Source organism: Coregonus lavaretus (genome assembly GCF_964263955.1).
Source record: "Coregonus lavaretus genome assembly, chromosome: 34".
NCBI classification, from domain to species: Eukaryota; Metazoa; Chordata; class Actinopteri; order Salmoniformes; family Salmonidae; genus Coregonus; species Coregonus lavaretus.
This window is the reverse complement of record NC_140021.1, coordinates 1,498,080-1,524,262: the sequence shown is the minus strand read 5'-3', so window position 1 is coordinate 1,524,262 and position 26,183 is coordinate 1,498,080. Positions and strand designations below refer to the sequence as shown.

Here is a 26,183-nt window from a genome sequence, read left to right as displayed (position 1 = left end):
TGCCTCTCTGTTACATTTTTACTGCTATCTATCTGTACTGTTAGTTCCTCTATGTCCTTTTTTAGCATGAACTCTTTTGACCTAAATTGTTTTTGTTTTAAAGATGAGTATTGAATTGCATGGCCTCTAGAGGCACATTTAAAAGTGTCTCATACAATGAGGGGATCTGATGTGCCTATGTTGCGTAGGAAAAAGTCAGTTATAAATTAATAAATCTTCTGTCTTCGTTAAAATCAAGTTGTCATCCAGTAAGGCTTTGATTACATTTCCAATATCCTCGCCCTCGCGGAAATTCTATAAGTGTAATGTGTAAACCAATTATTGATGGTCCGACTGCATTCTGTCCCTTATCAACAATCTTTTAACTTTTGGTACCAGTGAAAATGCCATAAGAATGTGGTCAAGATGACTACCTTGATTGAGCCTCCACCATGTATATCTCAGTAGGTCAGGATATTTAAGCCTCCATATATCCGCTAGTTCCAATATGTCCATGATATTCGTAATTTCATTAAATGCATGAGGGTGATAGTTTGTGGTGTTTTCCTTTACGGTCCATTGAGGTATTTAAAAACCGTATTATAATCTCCCACCATAATAATCTTGTCATGAATTGACTGTAAGCTCGATAAATAATTATATACAGTTGAAGTTGGAAGTTTACATACACTTAGGTTGGAGTCATTAAAACTTGTTTTTCAACCACTCCACAAATTTCTATAGTTTTGGCAAGTTGGTTAGGACATATACTTTGTGCATGACAAAGTCATTTTTCAAACAATTGTTTACATTGTAGTCATTTAGCAGACGCTCTTATCCAGTTGCGACTTACAGTTAGTGAGTGTATACATTGTCATACTGGCCCCCCGTGGGAAACGAACCCACAACCCTGGCGTTACAAGCGCCATGCTCTACCAATTGAGCTACAGTTGGTTTACAGACAGACTATTTCACTTATAATTCACTGTATCACAATTCCAGTGGGTAAGAAGTTTACATACACTAAGTTGACTGTGCCTTTAAAAAGCTTGGAAAATTCCAGAAAATGATGTCATGGCTTTAGAAGCTTCTGATAGGCTAATTGACATCATTTGAGTCAATTGGAGGTGTACCTGTGGATGTATTTCAAGGCCTACCTTCAGACTCAGTGCCTCGTTGCTTGACATCATGGGAAAATCCAAAGAAATCAGCCAAGACCTCAGAAAAAACATTGTAGAGCTCCACAAGTCTGGTTCATCCTTGGGAGCAATTTCCAAATGCCTGAAGGTACCACGTTCATCTGTACAAACAATAGTACGCAAGTATAAACACCATGGGACCAAGCAGCCGTCATACCGCTCAGGAAGGAGACGCGTTCTGTCTCCTAGAGATGAAAGTACTTTGGTGCGAAAAGTGCAAATCAATCCCAGAACAACAGCAGAGGACCTTGTGAAGATGCTGGAGGAAACAGGTACAAAAGTATCTATATCCACAGTAATACGAGTCCTATATCGACATAACCTGAAAGGCCACTCAGCAAGGAAGAAGCCACTGCTCCAAAACCGCCATAGAAAAGCCAGACTACGGTTTGCAACTGCACATGGGGAAAAAGATCGTACTTTTTGGAAAAATGTCCTCTGGTCTGATGAAACAAAAATAGAACTGTTTGGCCACAATGACCATAGTTATGTTTGGAGGATAAAGGGGGTTGCTTGCAAGCCGAAGAACACCATCCCAACCGTGAAGCACAGGGGTGCTTTGCTGCAGGAGGGATTGGTGCACTTCACAAAATAGATGGCATCACGAGGAAGGAAAATTATGTGGATATATTGAAGCAACATCTGAAGACATCAGTCAGGAAGTTAAAGCTTGGTCACAAATGGCTCTTCGAAATGGACAATGACACCAAGCATACTTTCAAAGTTTTGGCAAAATGGCTTAAGGACAACAAAGTCAAGGTATTGGAGTGGCCATCACAAAGCCCTGACCTCAATCCTATAGAAAATGTGTGGGCAGAACTGAAAAAGCATGTGCGAGCAAGGAGGCCTACAAACCTGACTCAGTTACACCAGCTCTGTCAGGAGGAATGGGCCAAAATTCACCCAACTTTTGTGGGAAACTTGTGGAAGGCTACCCGAAACGTTTGACCCAAGATAAACAATTTAAAGGCAATGCTACCAAATACTAATTGAGTGTATGTAAACTTCTGACCCACAGGAATGTGATGAAAGAAATAAAAGCTGAAGTAAATCACTCTCTCTATTATTATTCTGACATTTCACATTCTTAAAATAAAGTGGTGATCCTAACTGACCTAAGAGAGGGAATTTTTACTAGGATTAAATGTCAGATATTGTGAAAAACTGATTTTAAATGTATTTGGCTAAGGTGTATGTAAAATTCCGACTTCAACTGTATATATTCAAAGAAGCGTGGATCATCAATATTTGGATTAATGATCCAGATCTGTTAATGGTCCAATAGCTTATTTTAAAATGATCCATTGCTGATCTGTTTGAACAGTTTGCACATTCGGATTAAAATTATTGTTAATTTGAGGATCTTTGCCCATGGGAGGAATATATTTTGCCCCACCAGTCCTTTCTCCATACAACTTCTTCTAAAGGTTTAGAATGAGTTTCCTGTAAACAATAAATATAATATTCCTTCTCTTTTAGCCAGGTAAAAACGTATCGTCTTTTCTTATTATCTGCTAAACCATAACAATTATAACTAACTATACTTATTTCACCACTTACCATAATGAGATTCAAGTTTTAATTATACTTACCATAATACATGTTTATAAACTTACCAATAAGAAGTACTATGATAATTTAGAGTCCATATTGCTGTACCATGATATTTGCACTATTAAACATACTGTAGCTGCGACTAAGTAAACCTCTAATTGTTCTCCAATACGCTAAAACCTCCGCTCATCCCAAGTTGGGTTGTCGTGCCAGTGACTGGCAGATCATCCCTGTCCACGTGGAGCCTTTAAGAGATAGGCGCCCATCCTTTAAAAAGAGCACATGGTGCCACCTAGAGTACAGAACCAGATCCACAGCCAACATCCTTTCCAACGCCTCAGTTGTACTGCATCTAGTTATTAAATATATATATATATATACAGTACATTCGGAATGTATTCAGACTCCTTCACTTTTTCCACATTTTGTTACGATACAGCCTTATTCTAAAATTGATTAAATAAATACAAATCTTCATCAATCTAAACACAATAACCCATAATGACAAAGAGAAAACAGTTTTACATTTGCAAATGTACAGTATTAATAATAAAAAACAGAAATACCTTATTTACATAAGTATTCAGACCCTTTGCTATGAGACTCGAAATTGAGCTCAGGTGCATCCTGTTTTCATTGATCATCCTTGAGATGTTTTCTACAACTTGATTGGAATCCACCTGTGGTAAATTCAATTGATTGGACATGATTTGGAAATGCACACACCTGTCTATATAAGGTCCCACAGTTGACAGTGCATGTCAGAGTAAAAACCAAACCATGAGTTCAAAGGAATTGTCCGTAGAGCTCCACAATTGTATCGAGGCACCGATCTGGGGAAGGGTAGCAAAATATTTCTGCAGCATTGATGGTCCCCAAGAACACAATGGCCTCCATCATTCTTAAATGGAAGAAGTTTGGAACCAACAAGACTCTTCCTAGAGTTGGGCGCCCGGCCAGACTGAGCAATCGGGGGAGAATGGCCTTGGTCAGGGAGGTGAATGTCACGGATTCTGCCGAGGCTGCTCCTCCTCCTTGTTCGGGCAGGCTTCGGCGTTCGTCGTCCCCGGAGTACTAGCTGCCACCGTTGAATGTTTCTATGTTTGATTGCTTTTGTCTGTCTATTGCACCTGTGTCCGTTTGTGTCTGATTATGTGTTCTATAAGTTGCCTGTTTTGTATTGGTTAGGTTGTGTGTTGTTTTCGCATGTCAGTTAGTGCTGCGAGTTTGCTCTGTTTGTTGTTTTGGTGTTTACGCACAGTTTGCGTAATCGCTCGCCTCTGTGTGTTTATGAGGCCGTTTATTGTATTTTTGCCTAGTGGTTAACTAGTAAACTTTGTTGGACTAAGCTTCGGTGTCCTGCGCCTGACTTCCACACCACACTTACATCAGCCCTTGACAGAACAACACACCATTATGGAGTCAGCAGGAGCAGCGGCGGCACCCAAGTCGCTGGAGGATCGGATCAGCGACCAAGACACCATGATCCGGCAACTTGGGGCCGCCATGAACGAGGTGTCCAACACTCTACGCCGGTTGGTTACGGGAGAGGTGCCCACGTCTTCGCACACCTTACCATCACCATAGGCCAGTCCTCCTCTCCCAGCACCGGAACCCAGTGGCATTCGGCTCTCGCTCCTGAGGGCATATGATGGTTCGGCAGCCGGGTGTCAGGGGTTCCTCCTGCAGGTGGAACTATACCTGGCCACCATACACCCGGTGCCCTCGGGATACGAGAGCGTCTCCGCCCTCATCTCCTGTCTATCCGGCAAGGCGTTGGAGTGGGCCAACGCCGAATGGAGGGGAATAGACGCCGCTACCATCACCTACGCGGAGTTCTCCCGCCGCTTCAGGGCTGTGTTTGATCATCCACCTGAGGGGAAGGCGGCGGGGGAGCGTCTGTTCCACCTCCGACAGGGGAAGAGGAGTGCACAGGAGTTCGCCCTGGAGTTCCGGACTCTAGCGGCGGATGCGGGGTGGAATGAGCGGGCCCTCATCGACCATTACCGGTGTAGCCTACGAGAGGACGTTCGTCGTGAGCTGGCCTGCAGGGACACCAACCTATCCTTCGACCAGTTGGTGGACATTTCCATCCGTCTCGACACCCTGCTGGCTACCCGCGGACGTCCCGAGTGGGGGTCGTCCATTCCACCCTCCAGCACCTCTGAGCCGATTCCCATGGAGCTCGGGGGTGCTGGCGCTAGGGAGAGGAGGAGAGAGAACCCGAGGGAGGCCGTCCCCTGCACCAACTGTGGCCGTGGAGGACACACTGCGGCTAGGTGCTGGGGAGGGTCTCCTGGGAGAGGGGACAACAGGTCACGCACCGGGGAGTCATTTCAGGTGAGTAGGCGCCCCACTTACCCAGAGCTCTCTGTTGGTCACATGAGTATACCTGTGAGATTTCCACAGGTGGCACCTCATTCCCAGCATAAGGCGCTAGTAGATTCAGGCGCAGCTGGGAATTTTGTTGATCGTGAATTTTGTTATAGGCTAGGAATTCCCCTTCGGCCGGTAGAAGTCCCCTTTCCTGTTCATGCCCTAGACAGCCGGCCGCTGGGGTCGGGGTTGATCAGAGAAGTCACAGCACCACTTAAGATGACGACGCAGGGGGGTCATGAGGAGATCATTCAGTTTTATCTGATCGACTCTCCTGCGTATCCCGTGGTGCTGGGGCTTCCCTGGTTAAGCGCCCATGATCCTACCATTGCGTGGCAACAGAGGGCTCTGATGGAGTGGTCTGCCCAGTGTGTAGGGAAATGTCTAGGTGTTTCCTTAGGGGCAACCTCGGTGGAGAGTCCGAACCAAGTGCCCGCAATGCGCATTCCCCCTGAATATGAGGATTTAGCACTTGTGTTCAGCAAAACTAGGGCAACACGGCTGCCACCTCATAGACAGGGGGATTGTGCGATAGATCTCACAAACAGGAGCGGCACTTACGCGGAGCCGTGTGTATCCCCTGTCTCAAGAAGAGACAGCGGCTATGGAGACTTACATAGCCAAGTCCTTGGCACAGGGATACATCCGGTCCTCCACTTCCCCGGTTTCCTTGAGTTTCTTCTTTGTGAAGAAGAAGGACGGGGGTTTGCGCCTGTGTATTGATTACCGTAGTCTCAATCAGATCACGGTTAAGTACAGTTACCCTCTTCCTCTGATTACGACTATGACGGAGTCATTACGCGGAGCGCAGTTCTTCACAAAGTTGGATCTCAGGAGCGCGTACAATCTGGTGCGCATTAGGGAGGGGGATGAATGGAAAACAGCATTTAGCACCACCTCGGGTCATTACGAGTATCTCGTCATGCCATACGGGTTAATGAATGCTCCTTCAGTCTTCCAATCCTTTGTTGACGAGATTTTCCGGGACATGCATGGGCAGGGTGTGGTAGTATACATTGACGACATCCTAGTGTACTCTTCTACCCGAGCCGAGCATGTAGCCCTGGTGCGCCGAGTATTGAGGAGGCTGTTGGAGCATGACTTGTATGTTAAGGCAGAGAAATGCCTGTTTTTCCAGGAGTCCATCTCCTTTTTGGGTTATCGATTGTCCGCGTCTGGTGTGAAGATAGAGGTTGACCGTGTGTCGGCCGTGCGTAATTGACAAACTCCAACCACTGTAAAAGAGGTGCAGCAGTTTTTGGGTTTTGCTAATTACTACCGGAGGTTTATCCGGGGCTTTGGACAGGTGGCAGCTCCCATTACGTCCCTGCTAAAGGGGGGTCCGGTGCGTTTGCAGTGGTCAGCTGAAGCGGACAGGGCATTTGTTAGACTGAAGAACCTGTTCACTTCGGCTCCGGTGCTGGCGCATCCGGACCCCGCTTTACCATTTCAAGTTGAGTTAGACGCGTCCGAGGCCGGTATTGGGGCAATCCTGTCGCAACGGTCCGGCACGCCACCCAAGCTCCGCCCCTGTGCGTTCTACTCTAAGAAGCTCAGCTCGGCGGAGCGTAATTATGACGTAGGGGACAGGGAGTTGTTGGCTGTAGTCCAGGCCCTAAAGGTGTGGAGGCATTGGCTTGAGGGGGCTCAACAACCTTTCCTCATTCTGACTGACCACCGTAACCTGGAGTACATCCGGGCAGCTAGGAGATTGAACCCTCGTCAGGCTAGGTGGAACATGTTCCTGACCCGGTTTGTTTTTAAGATCACATACATCCCAGGGTCCCAGAACGGTAAGGCAGACGCCCTGTCCCGGCGGTATGACACAGAGGAGAGGTCCATCGAGCCTACTCCCATACTGCCGGAGTCTTGTCTGGTGGCTCCGGTTGTGTGGGAGGTCGATGCGGAGATCGAGCGGGCACTGCGTACTGACCCTACTCCCCCCGAGTGTCCTGTGGGGCAGACGTACGTTCCGCTCGAGGTTCGTGACCGCCTTATTTATTGGGCTCATACATCACCCTCCTCTGGACATCCAGGTATTGGCCGGACAGTGCACTGCCTTAGCGTGAAATACTGGTGGCCAACGTTAGCTAGGGATGTGAGGGTTTATGTCTCCTCCTGCTCGGTGTGCGCCCAGTGTAAGGCGCCTAGACATTTGCCCAGGGGAAAGTTACATCCCCTGCCCGTTCCACAACGACCATGGTCCCACCTCTCGGTGGATTTTGTGACCGACCTTCCCCCCTCCCAGTGGAATACCACCATTTTGGTCGTTGTGGATCGGTTTTCCAAGGCCTGTCGTCTCCTCCCAATGCCGGGTCTCCCTACTGCCCTACAGACCGCTGAGGCCCTATTTACCCACATGTTCCGGCACTATGGGGTCCCCGAGGATATTGTGTCTGACCGAGGTCCCCAGTTCACCTCCAGAGTCTGGGGGGCGTTCATGGAACGCTTGGGGGTCTCGGTGAGCCTTACCTCGGGGTACCACCCAGAGAGCAATGGGCAGGTTGAACGAGTCAACCAGGATGTGGGTAGGTTTCTGAGGTCCTATTGCCAGGGCCGGCCTGAGGAGTGGTCTAGGTATATCCCCTGGGCAGAGATGGCCCAGAACTCTCTCCGCCACTCCTCCACCAATTTAACACCTTTCCAGTGTATTTTAGGGTATCAGCCGGTCCTGGCACCATGGCACGAGAGCCAGATCGAGGCCCCTGCGGTGGATGAGTGGATTCGGCGCTCGGAGGAGACGTGGGACGCTGCACATGTCCATCTGCAGCGGGCCATCAGTCGACAAAAGGCGAGCTCCGATCGCCACCGCAGTGAGGGACCGGTATACGCACCGGGAGATCGAGTCTGGCTCTCGACTCGAAACCTGCCCCTCCGCCTGCCCTGCCGGAAGCTGGGTCGGCGGTTTGTGGGGCCCTTTAAAGTCCTGAGAAGATTGAACGAGGTGTGTTACAGGTTACAACTGCCTATTGATTACAAGAATATTAACCCCTCGTTCCATGTGTCTCTTCTCAGGCCGGTGGTAGCTGGCCCACTCCAAGAAGATGAGATAGGAGAGACCCCTCCGCCCCCTTTGGACATCGAGGGGGCCCCGGCGTACAGGGTCCGGACCATCTTGGATTCGAGGCGCCGGATGAGTGGTCTCCAGTATCTCGTGGAGTGGGAGGGGTACGGTCCGGAGGAACGGTGCTGGGTGCCTAGGAGGGACATCCTAGATCCATTCCTCCTGACTGAGTTCCACCGTGGGTATCCCACGCGCCCGGGTCCGCGTCCTCCTGGCCGTCCCCGAGGCCGAGGTCGGCGCACGGCTGGAGCCGCGCGTCAAGTGGGGGGTACTGTCACGGATTCTGCCGAGGCTGCTCCTCCTCCTTGTTCGGGCAGGCTTCGGCGTTCGTCGTCCCCGGAGTACTAGCTGCCACCGTTGAATGTTTCTATGTTTGATTGCTTTTGTCTGTCTATTGCACCTGTGTCCGTTTGTGTCTGATTATGTGTTCTATAAGTTGCCTGTTTTGTATTGGTTAGGTTGTGTGTTGTTTTCGCATGTCAGTTAGTGCTGCGTGTTTGCTCTGTTTGTTGTTTTGGTGTTTACGCACAGTTTGCGTAATCGCTCGCCTCTGTGTGTTTATGAGGCCGTTTATTGTATTTTTGCCTAGTGGTTAACTAGGAAACTTTGTTGGACTAAGCTTCGGTGTCCTGCGCCTGACTTCCACACCACACTTACATCAGCCCTTGACCGTGACCAAGAACCTGATGGTCACTCTGACAGAGCTCCAGAGTTCATCTGTGGAGATGGGAGAACCTTCTAGAAGGACAACCATCTCTGCAGCACTCCACAATCAGGCCTTTATGGTAGAGTGGCCAGACTGAAGCCACTCCTCAGTAAAAGGCACATGACAGCCCGTTTGGAGTTTTCCAAAAGGCACAGAAAGGACATCTCAGACCATGAGAAAAAAGATTATCTTGTCTGATAAAACCAAGATTGAACTCTTTATCCTGAATGCCAAGCGTCACTTCTGGAGGAGACCTGGCATAATTCATATTTTTTTTACATTTTAGACATTTAGCAGACACTCTTATACAGAGCAACTTACAGGTAGAGAGTGCATACATTTTCATACTGCCCCCCCGTGGGAAACGAACCCACAACCCTGGCGTTGCAAACGCCATGCTCTACCAACTGAGCTACAAGGAGGCATGGTGAAGCATGGTGATGGCAGCATCATGCTGTGGGGATGTTTTTCAGCGGCAGGGACTGGGAGACTAGTCAGGATCGAGGGAAAGGAGCAAAGTACAGAGAGATCATTGTTGAAAACCTGCTCCAGGGCGCTCAGGACCTCAGACTGGGAAGAAGGTTCACCTTCCAACAGGACAATGACCCTAAGCACACAGCCAAGACAAAGCAGGAGTGGCTTCGGGACAAGTCTGTGAATGTCCTTGAGTGGCCCAGGCAGATCCTGGAATTGAACCCAATCAAACATCTCTGGAGAGACCTGAAAATAGCTGTGCAGCAACGCTCCCCATCCAACCTGACAGAGCTTGAGAGGATCTGCAGAGAAGAATGGGAGAAACTCCACAAATACGTGTGCCGAGCTTGTAGCGTCATACCCAAGAAGACTCAAGGCTGTAATCGCTGCCAAAGGTTCTTCAACAAAGTACTGAGTAAAGGATCTGAATACTTATAAAATGTGATATTTTTTAAAATATTTTTGCACACATTTCTAAAAACCAGTTTTTGCTTTGTCATTATGGAGTATTGTGTGTAGATTGATGATATTTGTTTTAAAAAAACAATCCATTTTTGAATATGGCTGTAACGTAACAAAATGTGGAAAAAGTCAAGGGGTCTGAATACACATTTTAAAAAAAATCTCCCACGTCTTAATTTATTCCCACAATTGACGAATAATACGTGGAATAATATGAGCACTTCTACAAAGGATTGTTACCATAACGACGGCCGGTAGTAGGAATTCTACATTTGTATCAACAGATGTGGAATGCATACACTCACTCACCCCACCCCTCCCAAACAAACACCTCTGCCTCTCTCTCCCCTTTCCACCCACAGATCAACCTACACACACACACACACACACACACACACACAACGACACACAACCACAACTCAAATGTTCAACAGTTGTTCCATCCCCGAGCCCAACTCAAGAGAAGACTTGTTGTGTGAATGCGTATACAGTTTGGTTGTTTAAGAAGCCAAATTGAGAAGGAATGGGAAGATTTGATTAACCAACATCTAGTCCTAGCTGATGGAGCTTGTATACCTCCCTTCCCACACACACGCTGGTCCCCTTGTTGTGACCCATCTCCCCAAGCACCTCTGTGCAGTCAGACAGTTTAATTATTCTGTGCCGCCAGGGGTCACAATAATATGCCCCATCTCTGATTGTCCGAGTGTGACCCCCTCCCCATGGGTTACTGCATCCAGTGTTGCCAGCACTGCCACTACCTGGGTGGGGGTACTCCACCGGAATTCCTACCGGCTAGGTGCGAGGTCAACAAGTTTCTCATTAGCAGCTTTGAGAAAATCATTGTATATTATGCTCACCGATCCGGGGGCTTTGGCTTTTGGACCTACCCTGCCAGGCAGACTCAGACTCTTTAAGGGGCTTTAGTGGGTCTCTGACCGCATTCACTTGTCTGTCATGGCTGCGTAGGCTACTTGCAGTAGGCCTATAAAACGGATAAGGTCTTCTCCTTATTTTTTTTTTATTTTTTTTTTTTATTTTTTTTTTTTTATATATATTTTTTTTTTATATATATATATTTTTTTATATATATACTCCCCTTTATTACTTTTCAACCCCACCATCCTTTCCCTACTTGGAGTAAATTAGTGAACAACAATGCCCAGGCCTCTACTTCCGGTCTATACTTACTATCTACACCTTATGGACACAGTTAATTTTACAATAATTCTATTATATATATACATATATATATACATATACATACATACATACATACATATATATCATTATTATTATTATTATTATTATTTATTTATTTTTTGCTCCTGAACTACTTCTACTCTCAACCTCTCCGATCGTTTTCATGATGTCCATCCGGTTTGCTTCTATATGCCATATCTTTCTAACTGTGCTCTTTCCCAAAAGCTCCCAACATACAGCCTATATACTTATTATGGACACAGTATGCTTTACATTATTAGCTATCTTTGTTATTATTTGTTGTTATTTGTTATTAGTCCCATCCTTCAACTCTATTCAATACCTCCCATCTATCTCTTAACACCATCCATATCGGATTTCTATTTGCCATATATATTTCAACCGTACTGTGATGTTTTACAAAAGTTCTGAACCTTTCTATTCTCATTGCTTCTACAGATTGAGAGTTAAAAATAAACAGCTTTGCTAAAAGTATTATTATATTATTGATTGATTGACTATGACTTTTCAGATCACCCAGTAATGCTATCTGCAAGGTTAGTTCCAGGTAAATATTGCAATCCTTTAGCCATTCCTGGACCAGTGTCCAAAAACAAGCTACAAATGGACAGAACCAAAACAAATGGTCCAATGATTCCGTCTCTTCACAGCAAAATCTGCAGAGCTGGGAAGATTGTATCCCCCATATAAATAACATTCTATTGGTAGCAAGGATTTTATATAATAATTTAAATTGAAAGATTCTAATTTTTGAATCCGGTGTCGTTTTGCGTGTCAGTTCATAAACACTATGCCATGGGATCGGTACATCAAAGATCTCTTCCCAACTATTTTGCAATCTATATGGGACGGCTGTCAATCCTTTGGTCCTTAAGTGAAACTGATATATTTTTTTATTTATCACAGTTTTCCTTAACCAATTATGTTCTTTAATGCAAGGCCGACAGACAAGTTCCTTACTTTCTCCCCCTTCCACTTTCCTCTTCCATTTTTGCGGTAAAGCTGCCATTATTTGGTTGTAATTTTGGGTAGAGCAGACATTTCCATATGTTTTTGTTAGCTGCATGTGCGTCATAACTCCACCAGTCCTACCGATGATATCATTTACAAAGATTATACCTTTTTTAAACATTCTAAGGACTTCTCCTTAGTGGGTGGGTCGCTCAGTTCGGTGTCAAGGATATAGGGTTGGCACCGTTCCATCATGATAGGACAAAAATAAACAAACTATATATTTTTTACTTTCATTGTAAAATGTATATCCCATATCTGCGCAAGAGTGAAGACTCTCACTCTGTCACAACCCCTGCTCGCAGACACAGATGGGCTCTGGCATTTGTAACCATTTTCCTTACTCACTCAATTAACTCATCACACTTTTCCAAACACACAAAACACACAGGCACCCCATCTTCCTACACACCCGCACTCCCCCCACATATACACCCATACATAACCACATCCTGTGCCTTTTATGTCCTCTGTTTGTCATGTTTATTTCTACATAGTTGATTCCTGCCTAATTTCGGGCCTTGGGTACTTCTGTTTTCCAGTTCCTTGTAGTTGGGGATTTATTATTTAATGAATTTCATGAATTTTCTATTTATAAATACTATACAAAAAACAAAAATAGGAATTCAAATTATTTTACAATATTCCATAACTTGAATAGTATAGTGTAACTATAATTTATTAAACAATTTTATATTTTATTATTTCAGTTTATTATATATATATATATATATATATATATTAGGGCTGTCAAAAATAGCGCGTTAACGACGTTAATTAGTTGTTTGCTGTTAATTACGTCAATTTTTTTAACGCATTTCACGCATGCGCAGTGTGACAAATTATTCAGGTCAGGAAAGTGGTTGGGAGCTAGAGGCGAGATGGAGCAAGGTGAGCAAAGTGGGCCTATTGACGGATTCAAATATAAAAAGAATGATGATGGTACAGTTAACAAGTACAAGGTTATTTGCAAGATTTGTAAGAAGGAGTTTCAATTTCACCGGAGCTGTTCAAGCTTGAAGTACCATGTCAACGCCAAACATGCGTTTGCTGGGCCGTCAGATTCAGCAAGTGGTTTGCGCCAGACCACGCTGAATGTTTGCAGGCAATTAACAAAATCAACCTCAGATAATTTGACCAACACAATAGCAAAATGGATTGCAAAGGATTGTAGACCCATTAGCATTGTAGAAGACTCAGGTTTCCTTGATGTTTGGCAAGTGGCGTCTCAAGACTCATTCTATAAGCCACCGTCAAGAGCCACAGTTATGAAGAAAATCCACGAGCTCTATGAAAACGAAAAAGAAAAAAGGAAAGAGGTCTTGGCTCAAGTAAATCATATCGCCCTGACAGGAGACCATTGGACATCAGTGAGTAACAACAATTACCTCGGAGTAACTGCACATTTAATCAGTGACACGTGGGAACTGAAGTCTTTTGCGCTGACTATATTAAAAACTGAGGAGCGTCATTTTGCGGAGGCTTGTAAAGAACAGTTCCTGTCTGTTGCACGTTAGTGGGACATCGAGGGCAAGACTACAACCATTGGGACTGACAGTGCACGCAACATGGTTGCCGCAATTCGACTTACACGCTATGAACACATGAACTGTGTCGCTCACATGGTGCAGAGAAGTGTCACAGTGAGTCTTGCTGACAGCGGACTCACTGAAAATTATGTATCTGTGTCCTGTTATTTATCTTTTGGTATGCATTTCAGAAAAAAAATGGTTAGGATTCAGGTGTAATTGCAAATAGTGATTAATCATGATTAATCCACTGAAAATTCTGATTAATTTGATTAAAAATTTTAATCATTTGACAGCCCTAATATATATATATATATATATATATATATATATATATATATATATATATATATATATTAAAATCCCTACCATTAATTGTGTTGGATGTTCCATTTTATTTCGAATAGCCATGGAGTGGTCTTGGTGTCTCGGAACAGATGGTTAGCAACGTATAGCTTGTCGACTACGAGAGCTACACGTCTCCGTTTTAGTCTATTGTCTTTGAAGAGTGGATACGGTACTTTGCCTCGTTCTGCGATTTCCTTTGGTAACTGATCGCCTATTTTAAAGCCGGCGAGTCTTTTGCCCAGGCTTATAACCATTATTTTATCTTTAAAGGATGCACATTTGGCAACGACTGGGTGTTCGTACCGTTGTCCTCTCTGTCCGAAACGATGTATGCGTTCGAGTTTAATTTGGTCGACAGTGTCTCCTGGGATCTGCAGTTCTTTAACCATGAAATCTTTCACCACTCTCTCTGGATCTTCACCTTCATCCTCTTTAAGCACCAGATTTTCGTGATCTAGTCTGTATAACAAGTAGTGATTCTATGAACAACTTGTTTTCTCTTTTAAGTTCATTAACGTCAGCTTTGATAACAATGACTGTAACCTTCAGCTTTTTAGTTTATTTTTCCAGTGTCGCTGCTTTGTCATCACTCATTTTCAAGGCTCGCCTTCATCTCATGAATATCTTAACAGATTAACTCAAGTACGCCTAATTTCTCATTTATAGATTTTAGCAGTTCGGTCTCCACACTTACCGTACAGGGTGGTGAAAATAGGTCATCCGTGTCAGTCGAAGAATCTCTTATTATTATAATTTTTGGTTGTTTCTCCATTCTTTTCGTGTTTACTGTCCGCCATGTTTTTGTTTTGCCTGCGTTGGTAGTGTTTGTCTATAATATATTGTTGCCTGACAAGTTATTTTGAGTTATTATCCAGTTTTTATGTTGTTGCCCACGACTGAGCAGATCAGCGTAATAGTACTATTATTTGGTCCATTTAGGGACATTCATTTCTATGCTTTTTCATGAGGCATTCACGAGGCATTCTGCACCGCCATCTTCAGTCCGCCATCTTTCCTCCCTCACAGTAAGGTACTTAAATGTTACACAGTGTCAAAGGCGTCAGTGAATTGCGGTGGGCGAAGTCAAACGCAGGACACAGAGCTTATCCGAAACGTACTTTACTTGAAAGTAAAACTGAGCATATACAATCTCCACACAGGGAGGAAAATAACCCGCACACTAACGACAGCTGATCACGAATACAATCACACACAACACACAGTGTACGACAGAGGGTTAAATAGGGAAGACAATACAACATAATGGGAAACAGGTGTACATAATCAAGACATAACAAGTCTAACCCAGAAACATGGATCGGTAGCAGCTAGTACTCCGGTGACGACGAACGCCGAAGCCTGCCTGAGCAAGGAGGAGGAGCAGCCTCGGCTGAATCCGTGACACACATAAATTGTTTGATATTGAGATAAAAACGGCTGAATTGGACCTTTAAAATCCGGGTATACAGTATTTCAGAGACTTGAATGAGAGGCTTTTTCTCTAGGTGTGATGATCAAAAACATTTTTATGTGCCTGTCTGTGTGAGAGCACGAGGGAAGGAGACAGAGAGTGTTAGTGTGCCTGTGTCCAAAAGCGTTGATTAATTTACAATACTTCTCCTGAAACAATATAAATGCAAATTGACCTCTCTATCTATATGTTCCAGCCTATAATGAGGCTGGAATTTAAATCAAGATGGTGCCGTACTGTATGGCCACTCTGTTGTGAGCACCGACCTAGATTTGCTATTTTGTGATTCTTTTGAAGTTTATTTTTACTTTATTTTCACAAAATGTATCAGATATAATTTCTTATAACCGACAATAACTTTTGAACATCAGATCGGCATTTCCTTTCCTCAATGCCGGCTTCAGCTTCGATTTCTACTCGTCCTTCGCCACTAGGGGCGATAAAGTCCTAGACCACTGTTACTCTACCCACAAGCAAGCATACAAGACCCTCCCTCGTTCCCCATTCGGCAAATCAGATCATGACTCCATACTCCTGCTTCCTGTTTACGAGCGGAAGCTCAAACAGGAAGTATCCGTGACTCACTCCGTTGAGAAATGGTCATCGGAATCAGAGATTATGCTACAGGAGCTGATTGGAATATGTTCAGAGACTGCGCCGATAACGTCGACGAGCTATCCACCTCCTTCACCAGCTTCATTAGGATATGCCATATGTGAGGGCCCCCACCGACACAGCTCTCTGAGGCCGACGTGAGTAAGGTCTTTAATCAGGTCAACATTGGCAAAGCCGCTGGACCAGACGGTATATGCCCAGAACACCTGGCAGGCATATTCACAATCATTTTCAACCTTTCCTTGTCCCAGTCTAATCCCCACGTCTTAAACTGACCACCATCATTACTGTTCCCAATAACTCTAAGGCTTCATGCCACAATGACTACCGCCCTGTAGCATTCAGATCTGTAATCATGAAGTGCTTTGAAAGGCTGGTTATGGCACACATCAACTCCCAGACACCATTGACCTACTCCAATTTTTATACCGCCCCAGGAGGACGACAGTAACCTTGCAGTGTGTCACCTCAACATTTTCTCTCGACCTGTGTGCACCTACGTTGTAATCTTTTATTCGTAGGCTAGGTAGTAGCAACCTCGTGATGGGTATTGGGAAAATTAGAGTGTCATGTAGTAGCCTAAACCTATCGCTGTTACATTGAACTGGATGGATAGGAATATGAATGACAGTCATCCTATAGGCTGTAATAGAAATAAGGCCATGCTCATAAAAAATAAAAAAATGTCCTCCTTCATCTTAAACGGCACTGATTCCAACTGGCATAGTGCAAACTGTAAAGTGTGGGAGAACTTGCCTGGCCTGCACAGAGCCCTGACCTCAACCCCATCGAACACCTTTGGGATTAATTGGAACACCGACTGCGAGTCAGGCCTAATCGCCCAACATCAGTGCCCGACCTCACTAATGCTCTTGTGGCTGAATGGAAGCAAGTCCCCGCAGCAATGTTCCAACATTTAGTGGAAAGCTGTAGCTACCTCAGTTGTTATTTTTTTAAAAAATCTGTGACTTCATAGCAATTGCTAGCTAAGCTAAATGTAGCTAGCTAGCAGGCTCAGCTAAATACAACCCCCCCTATATACAGCCACATCTCATAGTGTCACGGTTTCGGCCGAGGCTGCCTCTCTTCCTTGCTCGGGCAGGCTTCGGCGTTCGTCGTCTCCGGAATACTAGCAGCCACCGTTGCATGTTTCTATGTTCGTTTGCTTTTGTCTGATTGTTGTTACACCTGTTATCGTTTAGTGTCATTAGTGTCCTATAAGTTCTCGTTGTGTTTGTCAAGTGTTGTGTGTGTTTGTTTTACTGTCGTGCGGTTGGCTAGTACTTCTACTGTTTGCTCGGTTGAGCTGTACTCCATAGTGTTTGGAGTGTTTTGTCGCACCTGTGTAGTGCGCCCGTTTGTTTTCGCCTGCGTGCGGAGTTCTCGCCTCAGGGCATTTATTCGTGCTTGTGTTTTGTGCATCTACTAAAGTCTTTTGGACTAACGTTCTGCGTCCTGCGCCTGATTCCACCACCACACCCACCTACAGCTACACTGACAGAAACACACACCCGCTCGATTGGAATCAGCAGGAGCCGCAGCCGCACAGGAGACGTTGGAGGACAGAGTCCGGGAGCAGAATGACCAGATCCTGCGGATGGGGTCCGCCCTGCAGGAGGAGATCACCACCCTCCAATGCTGGGAGACCCGAGGGACACCCCCAACGCCATCTTCCCTGCCCTCACCATCGGCAAGTCAGCCCCTTCCCGCTCCGGAACCCAGAGGAGTTCGACTCTCGCTCCCGAGGGCCTACGATGGGACCGCTGCCGGGTGTCAGGGCTTCCTTCTCCAGGTGGAGCTTTACCTGGCCACCGTGCACCCGGCGCCCTCGGGACACGAGAGCGTGTCCGCCCTGATCTCCTGCCTTTCCGGCAAAGCGTTAGAGTGGGCCAACGCTGAGTGGAGGAGAATAGACGCTACTACCATCACGTACGCCGAGTTCTCCCGCCGCTTCAGGGCGGTGTTTGACCATCCCCCGGAGGGGAAAGCGGCGGGGGAGCGTCTGTTCTGCCTCCGGCAGGGGAGGAGGAGTGCCCAGGAGTTTGCGTTGGAATTCCGGACTCTAGCGGCGGATGCAGGGTGGAATGAGCGGGCCCTCATTGATCACTACCGCTGTAGTCTACGTGAGGACGTCCGTAGGGAGCTGGCCTGTCAGGACACCAGCCTCTCGTTCGACCAGTTAGTCGACATGTCCATCAGGCTGGATACCCTGCTAGCTACCCGCGGATGTCCCGAGGGGGGTCCGTCCATTTCACCCTCCAGCGCCTCCGAGCCGTGCCCCATGGAGCTCGGGGGCGCTGGCGCTAGAGAGAGGAGGGGTCGGAGTACGAGGGGGTCCATCTCCTGCACCAACTGTGGTCGGGGAGGACACACCGCGGCTAGGTGCTGGGGATGGCCTCCTCGGGGAGAAGACGACAGGCCCCGCACTGGGGAGCCCTTCCAGGTGAGTAGGCGCCCCACTCACCCAGAGCTCTCTGGTAGATTCAGGCGCGGCTGGGAATTTTGTTGATAAGAGATTTTGTTTAGCCTTAGGGATTTCCCTTCTCCCTGTTGACGTTCCCCTTCCCCGTTCATGCCCTAGATAGCCGTCCGTTGGGTGCGGGCTTGATCAGGGAGGTCACGGCGCCACTTAGGATGTGTACGCAGGGGGGTCATCAGGAGATGATCCAGCTATTTCTGATCGACTCGCCTGCGTATCCGGTGGTGCTGGGCATGCCCTGGTTGAGTACCCATAACCCGTCTATTTCGTGGCAGGAGAGGGCTCTGATGGAGTGGTCTGCCCAGTGTGTGGGTCGATGTTTAGGCGTTTCCGTAGGGGCTACCTCGGTGGAGAGTCAAAACCAGGTGCCCGCATTGCACGTTCCCCCTGAGTATGGGGATTTGGCTATTGTGTTCAGTAAGTCGAGGGCGACGCAGTTGCCTCCCCATAGGCAGGGAGATTGTGCGATAGACCTCCAGGCAGGAGCTGCGCTCCCACGGAGCCATGTGTATCCTCTGTCTCAGGAGGAGAAGAGAGCTATGGAGACTTACATAGACGAATCTCTGAGACAAGGATACATACGGCCCTCCACTTCCCCCGTGTCCTCGAGTTTCTTTTTTGTGAAGAAAAAGGATGGTTACGCCCGTGCATTGATTACCGTGGTTTCAATCAGATCACGGTGAAGTACAGTTATCCACTCCCGCTGATTGCGACCATGACGGAGTCATTGCACGGGGCGCGTTTCTTCACTAAATTAGATCTCAGGAGCGCGTACAACTTGGTGCGCATTAGGGGGGGCGATGAATGGAAGACAGCCTTTAGTACCACCTCGGGCCATTACGAGTATCTTGTCATGCAATACGGGTTGATGAACGCTCCTTCAGTTTTCCAATCATTCGTGGATGAGATCTTCAGGGACATGCAGGGGCAGGGGGTGGTCGTGTACATAGATGACATTCTCGTGTACTCGCCTACCCGAGTCGAGCATGTGGCCCTGGTGCGCCGAGTGTTGCGGAGGCTGTTGGAGCACGACCTGTATGTCAAGGCAGAGAAGTGTCTGTTTTTCCAGGAGTCGGTCTCCTTTTTGGGTTATCAGTTGTCTGCGTCAGGGGTGAAGATGGAGGTAGACCGGGTGTCAGCCGTGCGTAATTGGCAAACGCCAACCACTGTGAAGGAGGTGCAGCAGTTTTTGGGTTTTGCGAATTACTACCGGAGGTTTATCCGGGGTTTTGGACAGGTGGCAGCTCCCATAATGTCTCTTTTGAAGGGGGGTCCGGTGCGTCTGCAGTGGTCAGCCGAGGCGGACAGGGCGTTTGGGAGGCTGAAGGACCTGTTTACCTCGGCCCCGGTGCTGGCACATCCGGATCCCTCTTTACCATTTCAGGTAGAGGTGGACGCGTCAGAGGCCGGTATAGGAGCCGTGCTGTCGCAACGGTCCGGCGCGCCACCTAAACTCCGCCCCTGTGCTTTTTTTTCCAAGAAGCTCAGTCCGGCGGAGCGAAATTATGACGTAGGGGACAGGGAGCTGTTAGCCGTGGTACAGGCCCTAAAGGTGTGGAGGCACTGGCTTGAGGGGGCTCAACACCCTTTCCTCATTTTGACGGACCACCGTAACCTGGAGTACATCCGGGCAGCGAGGAGACTGAACCCTCGCCAGGCGAGGTGGACTATGTTTTTGACCCGGTTCATATTTAAGATCACGTACATCCCTGGGTCACAGAACGATAAGGCAGACGCACTGTCTCGGCGGTATGACACGGAGGAGAGGTCCGTGGAGCCCACTCCCATACTGCAGAGTCTTGTCTGGTGGCACCGGTAGTGTGGGAGGTCGATGCTGAACTCGAGCGGGCGTTACGCACCGACCCTAGTCCACCTCAATGCCCGGAGGGTCGGAAGTACGTTCCGCTCGAGGTTCGGGATCGATTGATCTATTGGGCTCACACGTCACCCTCCTCTGGACACCCTGGTATCGGCCGGACAGTGCACTGTCTTAGTGCCAAGTACTGGTGGCCCACGTTGGCGAGGGATGTGAGGGTTTATGTTTCCTCCTGCTCGGTGTGCGCCCAGTGTAAGGCGCCTAGACATCTGCCTAGGGGTAAGTTACTACCCCTGCCCGTTCCACAACGACCATGGTCTCACCTCTCGGTGGATTTCCTCACTGACCTTCCTCCTTCACAGGGGAATACCACTATACTGGTCGTTGTGGACCGGTTTTCTAAGGCCTGTCGTTTTCTCCCTATGCCGGGCCTTCCTACTGCCCTGCAAACCGCCGAAGCGCTATTCACCCATGTGTTCCGGCACTACGGGGTACCCGAGGATATTGTGTCTGATCGAGGTCCCCAATTTACCTCCAGAGTCTGGAGAGCTTTTATGGAGCGGTTGGGGGTCTCGGTGAGCCTCACCTCGGGTTACCACCCGGAGAGTAATGGGCAGGTGGAACGTGTGAACCAGGATGTGGGTAGGTTTCTTAGAACATACTGCCAGGACCGGCCGGAGGAGTGGGCAAGGTACGTTCCCTGGGCCGAAATGGCCCAGAATTCCCTACACCATTCCTCCACTAACCTAACCCCTTTCCAATGTGTGTTAGGTTACCAGCCGGTTCTGGCACCTTGGCAGCAGAGCCAGATCGAGGCTCCTGCGGTGGATGAGTGGGTGCGGCGCTCGGAGGAGACATGGAACGCTGCACACGTCCACCTGCAGCGGGCCCTCCGTCGTCAAAAGGCGAGCGCCGATCTCCACCGCAGTGAGGGACCGGTGTACGCACCTGGTGATCGAGTCTGGCTCTCTACCAGAAACCTGCCCCTCCGCCTGCCCTGTCGGAAACTGGGTCGGCGGTTTGTAGGGCCATTTAAAGTCCTGAGAAGATTGAACGAGGTGTGTTACAAATTACAACTACCTGTTGAGTATAAAAGTATTAACCCCTCGTTCCATGTGTCTCTTCTCAGGCCGGTGGTAGCTGGCCCACTCCAAGAAAGTGAGATCAGGGAGACTCCTCCGCCCCCATTGGACATCGAGGGGGCACCGGCGTACTCCGTGCGGTCCATCTTGGATTCGAGACGTCGGATGGGGGGTCTCCAATATCTAGTGGAGTGGGAGGGGTACGGCCCGGAGGAACGGTGCTGGGTGCCGAGGAGAGACATTTTGGACCCGTCTCTCCTGACGGAATTCCATCGTGGGCACCCGACGCACCCTGCTCCGCGTCCTCCTGGTCGTCCCCGAGGCCGGAGTCGGCGCACGTCTGGAGCCGCGCGTCAAGGGGGGGGTACTGTCACCAGTGGCGGTTTTACACGGAGGCCAGGGGAGGCCCGTGCCTCCCTGGAAATGTCCCTGGCCACCCCTGTGGCCCCCCCGTGCTGACCAAATAAAAAATTATGAATTTATAACTATTTTACACGCGAGCGCCAAAAGCGGAACTAATGCAACGCTCTACACGGCAACGTTCTACACGGGTAAATTAGAGTGGCGCACCGTTTTGCCAGACAGCACAACCGCGGTATCCTGTTGCTGTAGTGTATCTATATGATATATACGCTCGTAGCGTATGAGTGCCGCTGTGAGGAAAAAGAGATATAATGAACAATAAAACAATAAGCTTGAGCTTCTTAAGACACGGTGGGTTTATCTGTTCTCAATACCACCGGTAAAATGAATGGAGTTAGTCTGGTGTCCACATGAAGTTACGTGTGTAGACAAAGAGTCTGGTGTCCATATGAAGTTACATGTGTAGACAGAGACAGTCTGGTGTCCATATGAAGTTACATGTGTAGACAGAGACAGTCTGGTGCCCATATGAAGTTAAATGTGTAAACAAAGACAGTCTGGTGTCCATATGAAGTTACATGTGTAGACAGAGACAGTCTGGTGCCCATATGAAGTTAAATGTGTAAACAAAGACAGTCTGGTGTCCATATGAAGTTACATGTGTAGACAGAGACAGTCTGGTGCCCATATGAAGTTACATGTGTAGACAAAGAGTCTGGTGTCCATATGAAGTTACATGTGTAAACAGAGACGGTCTGGGGTCCATATGAAGTTAGATGTGTAGACAAAGACAGTCTGGTGTCCACATGAAGTTACATGTGTCTACTTAGATGAACCCACCGTGTCTTAAGAAGCTGAAGCTTGTTTTATTTTTCATTTTACATCATCTATCTTTTTTTCCTCACAGTACCAGTAGTTCCACACACTACTAGAGTGTATGTATGTTTGTATGTATGTATATATATCCCACCAATCCTCTCTCAAGAGGTTTTCAAAAAGGGGCAAACTCATGTCTCAAGACCTGCTTCTGTTGGTTCCCCTCTCCTGCCTGTAACTTTCCATCCACATCCCCAAAGTTTTGTGGCCCATTATGACATCACTCCATTAAGTGATTGCTGCATGTACTGCTCTAAGGAAACACTTCTCTCTCTCTCTCTCTCTCTCTCTCTCTCTCTCTCTCTCTCTCTCTCTCTCTCTCTCTCTCTCTCTCTCTCTCTCTCTCTCTCTCTCTCTCTCTCTCTCTCTCTCTCTCTCTCTCTCTCTCTCTCTCTCTCTCTCTCTCTCTCTCTCTCTCTCTCTCTCTCTCTCTCTCTCTCTCTCTCTCTCTCTCTCTCTCTCTCTCTCTCTCTCTCTCTCTCTCGATAGATAGATAGATAGAGTTTATGATTTTATTCTTTTGAATTATCTCTGCCAAACATCTATGTACTACAAATCTTCAAGCTCCACAGATGTTTTATGGCATCCACTAAACCTCTTTAGATATTTGTAAATTATACAGTGTGATACCTTTCAACGAAAGTTTATTTTATTTTTTACCAACTATGATTTTTCCTTTTGAAAACAAGCAAAGCAAGAAAAAAAAGAAACAAAATCACTCCAATCATTGCACACTTGTGTCGTTCAGACTTTGCAGGTCCAGCTTTGACATGATGATCTAACTAACACTAATATTGTAACTAATATTGTAACTGAAATATGTATGATCCTATGATGAGCGATTGCTTACTTCCCTTTCACTCTTAAAAAATTACTGAAAAAAAAATTGTATAAAAAGGTATATATAGTATATGTTTGTTTAGTGAGCATTCATGCTGTCATTTTTTCCTAATGTGAACTATGGTGGAAATGTGCTGTCCTAAATGGACTTGCCCATATATGTTGTAAAGCCTTTTTTTGTACACCTGCTCATCAACTGACAGTGAAGTACACAAAGACACAGACACACACACACACACACACAGCTGTAATATTCTTGTTTTCATGTTGTTGCTGATATCCATCAGTGTTGTTCATATTGCTACATTGTGTTGACATGATTGTTGCTTTTAAACGAATGTTAACTTAATGTTTATTGTCTGCATCCTATTGGACTACTGGATGTTAATGTGTAACACGTTTCCCTGTTTATGTGCTTTAGCAATACTGTATGTCAATATGGTCATGCTAGTAAAGCCTCTTTGAATTGAATTTCTTTTCTGATTTGGTTTATTTTACCTAAATGGATACAGGGTAGTGTGTTTTGTTTATAAATCACTCAAAGTTTTCTTTCTTAAAACAAAATGTGGAATCAACTGTCCACAGTAGTGGGGCTTCCATAAATAGGAAATGGCACATTGTTGTACCCTTTGTTGTATCCTGGAGTTTTGTTCACATTGAATATGAACCCTGTATTTGTACCCTGTACTTTTTTTTATTTTTTTATTTATTTATTTTTTCATTTTTATGGCACTATCTCTCTTGCATCTGCACTCTTGTACAAAATACGTGTTATAATAAATGTCATATGATTTTAAAGTAAAATAAAGTTTATAATCTTTGAATATCATGTGTTGCCAGTTTCTTTATGTGTGCCCCCCTGATTAAACACTGGCCCCTCCTTGGCCCCCCTAGTAAAATGTGTCTAGAACCGCCACTGACTGTCACGGTTTCGGCCGAGGCTGCCTCTCTTCCTTGCTCGGGCAGGCTTCGGCGTTCGTCGTCTCCGGAATACTAGCTGCCACCGTTGCATGTTTCTATGTTCGTTTGCTTTTGTCTGATTGTTGTTACACCTGTTATCGTTTAGTGTCATTAGTGTCCTATAAGTTCTCGTTGTGTTTGTCAAGTGTTGTGTGTGTTTGTTTTACTGTCGTGCGGTTGGCTAGTACTTCTACTGTTTGCTCGGTTGAGCTGTACTCCATAGTGTTTGGAGTGTTTTGTCGCACCTGTGTAGTGCGCCCGTTTGTTTTCGCCTGCGTGCGGAGTTCTCGCCTCAGGGCATTTATTCGTGCTTGTGTTTTGTGCATCTACTAAAGTCTTTTGGACTAACGTTCTGCGTCCTGCGCCTGATTCCACCACCACACCCACCTACAGCTACACTGACACATAGTAACATCATGAGATTTGTAAATGAAAGAGGAGTATAATAATAGTTTTCCATCTTCCCATGTAGAGTTTCTGCATGTAGAGCACAGAAATGCCCTTTTCCAGATGGTGTGATAAATGCATTTCCGAAAACAGACCTGCTAACGTTCTTTGTTGTTACTTTTAAGGTTGGAACCAACATGCAGTTACCTCCAACAGGCAGAGAGGTAAAGAACCAATCGTCCGCCAGCTCAGGAACAAGCTACACTGTTCACAGCCCTGTGTGATGTTCAATGTAATTGCATTGCTGGACTTTTTGAAAACGTCATGTATTTGTATTGTTTTAGAAATGTACAAATAAAAGGACATTTAAACATGTCTTTTTATTTTTGATTTGTTTTAGCTGTTGGTGATAATTATTTTGTGTTTACATCATTCAGCATTGATGTATGTCTTATGAATTACCAAAGGTGTCTGACTTCTTAGTAAGTACAGCGTCATGCGATATAGAGTCTTTATGGATGTGTTATGAATGACCGAAGGTGTCTCACGTCAAACTAAGTATTACAGGACACTACATAACGTGTCAATAAATAGGTTATTCAAGTTCTGCTGATTTATGAATGTTCTCTCATACAGTGAGGGAAAGAAGTATTTGATCCCCTGCTGATTTTGTATGTTTGCCCACTGACAAAAAAATGATCAGTCTATAATTTTAATGGTAGGTTTTTTGAACAGTGAGAGACAGAATAACAACAAAAAAATCCAGAAAAACGCATGTCAAAAATGTTATAAATTAATTTGCATTTTAATGAGGGAAATAAGTATTTGACCTTTCTGTAAAACATGACTTAGTACTTGGTGGCAAAACCCTTGATGGCAATCACAGAGGTCAGACGTTTCTTGTAGTTGGCCACGAGGTTTGCACACATCTCAGGAGGGATTTTGTCCCACTCCTCTTTGCAGATCTTCTCCAAGTCATTAAGGTTTTGAGGCTGACGTTTGGCAACTCGAACCTTCAGCTCCCTCCACAGATTTTCTATTGGATTAAGGTCTGGAGACTGGCTAGGCCACTCCAGGACCTTAATGTCTTTCTTTTTGAGCCACTCCTTTGTTGCCGTGGCCGTGTGTTTAGGGTCAGTGTCATGCTGCTCCTGTAAGTCGCTCTGGTTAAGAGCGTCTGCTAAATGACTAAAATGTAAATGTAAATGCTGGAATACCCATCCACGACCCATTTTCAATGCCCTGGCTGAGCGAAGGAGGTTCTCACCCAGGATTTGACGGTACATGGCCCTGTGCATCGTCCCTTTGATGCGGTGAAGTTGTCCTGTCCCCTTAGCAGAAAAACACCCCCAAAGCATAATGTTTCCA

At 46.4% G+C, this 26,183-nt stretch overlaps 1 long non-coding RNA gene across 1 annotated transcript; it reads left to right on the top strand.

Moving 5' to 3' along the window:
- The first annotated feature begins 16,009 nt into the window (after positions 1–16,009).
- LOC311108875 lies at positions 16,010–25,190 on the top strand. Its single transcript, XR_014610557.1, has 2 exons — positions 16,010–16,149; positions 25,001–25,190. It is a non-coding gene; the product is annotated as an uncharacterized lncRNA (long non-coding RNA).
- The last annotated feature ends 993 nt before the right edge of the window (positions 25,191–26,183 follow it).